Here is a 4,979-nt window from a genome sequence, read left to right on the forward strand (position 1 = left end):
TAAATCGAATCAAATTGGTTTTGAGACCGATGAATACCGGTGATGAAATCCATATTAATCACCTCTCATTTCCATTCCAATAATTCAATCTCCCTACACAAGGCTCCAGCCCTCATGTGCTAAACCTTCACTTGTTGACACACCAGGCATCTGACCACAAAATCAGCCACATCCTTCTTCATACCGTTCCACCAATATATCTTCTTGAGATCATGATACATTTTTTTCGAACCGAGATAAATAACATAGCGTGATTCATACACCTCAGCCAATACCCTTTCTCACAAACCATCAATGTTCAGAACACATAACCTCCTTTGGTATCGCAAGGTACCATCACCACTGATCTCAAATACCATTACCTTTTTCCCACCTAAATCATCCTAGATTTTTATCAAGACAGGATCTAGCATTTTCTTTTCCTTTATTTCTGCACCAAGAGATGACTAAACCACTTCCCGTACCAATGCAATACCACTCTTGGAGTCCAAAAGATGAAACCTAAGATTATCCAAGTGGTGAATATCCTTCACCAACTCCTGCTTCTCTTTTTCCATATGAGCTAAACTCCCATGGACAACCTGTTAAGAGCATGAGAAATTTTGTTAGATTTACCTAGGTGGTAGTAATGATTCATATCATAATCCTTGAGAAGATCAAGCCATATCCTTTGCCTGAGGTTAAGATCCTTCTGAGTGAACACATACTTTAGACTCTTATGATCAGAAAAGATGTCCGCGTGCACTCCATACAAATAGTGCTACCATATTTTCAAAGAAAACACCACCGCTAAAAGCTCTAAATCATGAGTAGGATAGTTTCTCTCATGCACCTTAAACTGCCTAGAAGCATAGGCAATCACCTTACCATATTTTATCAAAACATAACCAAGTCCCATCTGGGACGCATCATAGTAAACCACAAACCCCTTATTACCTTCAGGCAAAGTCAAAATCATAGCCAAGCCCACTTACCTAGACATATGTATATGACACTTCCTACAGGTTTGATGCATTTTCAAAGAACTGACAATAGCCAAACAGGAAGTGTTACAAGTTCACATGGGCGTGTAGCCACAACACCTTATCATTCTGCCTATAACATAGTTACAACAGTACCACTATGTTTTTAAGAGCATAAGCGATTAGAAACCATGTAGCCAGGACCTGAAAATTCTGTAAAGTGTGAAGGATCATACAAAAGGCTATCTGATGCAGAGTATCAAGATAAATTGAGAAGAGGATTTTATTTTTGCTTCGATGAAAAATATGATCCCAATCATTGGTACAATTCAAAACAGTTAAATTTGCTTATTGTTGTAGTAGAGGATAACAAAGATGGAGATATAGAAAAGTATTTAGAGGACATAATAAATGCAGGGATAGATCAGTTAAGTGTTCAAGAACAGCTAGCGCCTCAAAAGTTAATGGAATTGTCTTTGTACTCTACTGCAGGAGTTACCACAAAGAAGTCTTTGAAGGCATGGGAACAATATTAGGGAAGAAGGTTATTGTGTTGATTGTAGTAGAGCATCAACTAATTTTATCTCTTGCACAGTGACTGAAGCATTAGAGTTGAATATTACAGAAACTAAGTCATTTGTGGTGGAAGTAGGAAACGGACAATAGGTAAAGAGTAAGGGCAGATGCAAAGAAGTGGAATTATGAATTGATAAACTAGACAAAACTCAAGATTATTTCCTTTTTTATTTGGGAAGTGCTGATGTAGTTTTATGATTAGAGTGGCTGGAAACCTAGACGTTGACACTGAAATTTGAAATAGAAGGCCAAACACGAGTTGTTCAAGGAGATCCCTCATTGTCCAGAATAGTGGCATCACTCAAAACTCTGTTTAAAGCCTTGCAAAAAGATGGAGAAGGGTATTATATTGACCTGAATGAGTTAACAATAAAGGAAGAGCAAGAGAATTTGGATTTGCAGCAATTACTACACGATTTTGGAACTTTATTTGAGGAACTAAAAGGGCTGCCTCCTAGGAGTCATGATCATGTTATCTTACTTAACGAGGGATCTAATCCACCCAATATTCGTCCATATCGTTACCCCCATTACCAAAAAAATGAAATTGAGCAAATTGTCCAGGAAATGCTTGTAGTTGGTATCATTCAACCAAGCACAAGCCCTTTCTCTTGTCCAGTGTTGCTAGTTCACAAAAAAGATGGTAGCTGGCAATTTTGTGTGGATTATTGAGCCCTTAATAAGATTACTGTTCCTAATAAATTTCCAATTCCAGCAATCAACGAACTATTGGATGAACTTGGGGGTGCCACTATATTTTTGAAATTGGATCTGAGATCGGGATATCATTAAATTCAGGTTTGCAAGAAGGACATCGCAAAGATATTTTTTCGTACATATGAAGTCCATTATGAGTTTTTGGTTATGCCATTTGGGCTGTCTACTGCTCCATCTACTTTTCAAGCGTTGATGAATGAGATATCCCGGCCTTACGTAAATTTGTATTGGTTTTTTTTATGACATATTAGTTTATAGTGCAAATTTTCCTACTAACTTGGAATATTTGTGGGAGGTGCTACAAATTTTAAAACTTTATAACTTGGTTGTCAATAAAAAAAAATGTCATTTTGGACAACAACAACTGGAGTATCTGGGACATTATTTCAGCAAGTGGAGTGTCAGCGGATCCGATCGAAATAGCAAGCATGGTTAACTGGCCAATTCCCAAAGATGTAAAAGGTTTACGAGGGTTCTTAGGGCTCACTGGTTACTATAGGAAGTTCATTCGTGACTATGGGAAAACAACCACTCACACAATTGATCAAGAAAGATGCTTGTGAGAAAATATAAGAGAAAAATATTATTGAATTGTTGTAACTACATTATTACATTAAGGCCGTATTTATAGACAATACATTCAAATCCTTTTCCTAATAGGACACTACATTACAATCCTTTTCCAAGTAGGATTTTATATGCTATTCCTATTCCTACTCATATTCTAACACTCCCCTTCAAGCTGGTGCGTAGAAGACATATGTACCAAACTTGTTATGGATGTAACCAATATGAGAATCGATGAGGGACTTGATGAATATATTTGCAAGAAAACTGATAAGGACTGCTTTGGACGTTTGGGAGACCTCAATTAAAATAGAACAAACTGAAGAAGTGATTCAAAAAGTTGTAAATATAGCCGTAAAGTCGATGTGTCTCTGGAAAATTGCCGAAAACTGGTATAAAATATACGGGCCATCTTGAAATCAAGAGACGAGTAGATCTTGAACATGAAAGTCACCGAAAACTTAGCCGAAACATGCTCACATGCCGGATTATTAGATTTGATGGCTGAAAAGTGACTACAATCTGAGGAAAAAAAAGTATATGGGTAGGGTCAGAATGATGAAACGACCCTACTGAAAAAGAGAAATATATGTAGGGTCGAAATAACGGCACGCCCCTATTGAGAAATAGAAATTATTAGTAGGGTCGGAATGACGGTACAATCCTACTGGAAAAGAAAAATTATATGGGCAGAGTCGGAATGATGGAACGACCTTACTGAAAAAGATTTGAGGAGTCACCAAAAAGATGTACGAAACTATGTAAATTAAATCTGAGGAGTCATCAGAAAGATGCATGGTGCTATGCAACCCAGAGATGAGACAGTAGTCTGAAAAGATGCACGGTACTACTCAAATCAGATATGAGAAAATAGTCACCGAAAAGAAGTACGGTGCTAAGAAAAATAGATATGAAAAAGTAGTCACCGGATAGTTGTATGGTGCTACTCAAAGATATGAGAAAATAATCACTAGAAAGATACACAGTGAGTCAGCGACCTAAATTTTGCTAACATAATCATTGGCCAGATGGGTGGCATATATGGATTATAGACGCCCATCGGCAGGAAAAACTCTTTGATTCTTTACCAAGATCATGGAATCTTTGATACCATGTGAGAAAATATAAGAGAAAAATATTATTGAATTATTGTAACTACATTATTAAATTGAGGCCCTATTTATAGATAATACATTCCAATCCTTTTCCTAATAGGACACTACATTACAATCCTTTTTCAAGTAGGATTTTATATGTTATTCCTATTCTTACTCATATTCTAACAATTCTTTTCACTGGACTAAAGAAACTCAACAGCTTTTGATTCTCTTAAGGAGGCTATGGTCACTTTGCCGGTTTTCGCACTACCAGATTTTAACAAAGTGTTTATGGTTGAGACAGATGCTTCGGGATTAGGGATTGGAGTTATCCTAATGCAATAAGGACATCCCATCGCTTTTCTCAGTCAAGGACTTTTAATTCGAGCTCAATCTAAATCAGTATATGAGAGGGAGTTAATGGCCATCGTTTTTACTGTACAAAAGTGGCGTCATTACCTGATGGGGAAACATTTCGTTATACGAACAGATCAACGAAGTCTCCAATTTCTCATGGGCCAATATGCTATGGCAGAGGAGTAGCAAAAATGGGTTACCAAGTTGATGGGATTTGATTTTGAGATTTAATATCGCCCCGGATGTGAAAATAAGGCAGCTGATGCATTGTCCCATCAATTTCATTTTATGAATTTTTCTATTCTACACAGCAGTACCTTAGATAATCTTTCCACAGAAATTCAACAGGATGATCAACTCCATCAATTAACACAAGATTTGCTTCACGACTGAATTATGTTCTAAGAAATGGTTGCTTCTTTTTCAAAAGTCAGTTGTTGATTCCCCATTCATCATTACACATTCCCATGCTCCTTAGGTAATTTCACTCCTCAACTACAGGTGGACACTGAGGTTTTTTTGCGCAGATACAAATGCATTTCACAAGTGTTGTATTGGAATGGAATCAAAAGGGATGTACAGAACTTTGTGGCTAGTTATGAAATTTGCAAGCAGAACAAGTATGAAGCCCTTTGTCCTGCTGGCTTACTGCATCCACCACCTATTCCTACTCAAGTTTGGAATAATATTGCTCTGGATTTCA

This window comes from Capsicum annuum, chromosome 4 (assembly GCF_002878395.1).
Source record: "Capsicum annuum cultivar UCD-10X-F1 chromosome 4, UCD10Xv1.1, whole genome shotgun sequence".
NCBI lineage: Eukaryota > Viridiplantae > Streptophyta > Magnoliopsida > Solanales > Solanaceae > Capsicum > Capsicum annuum.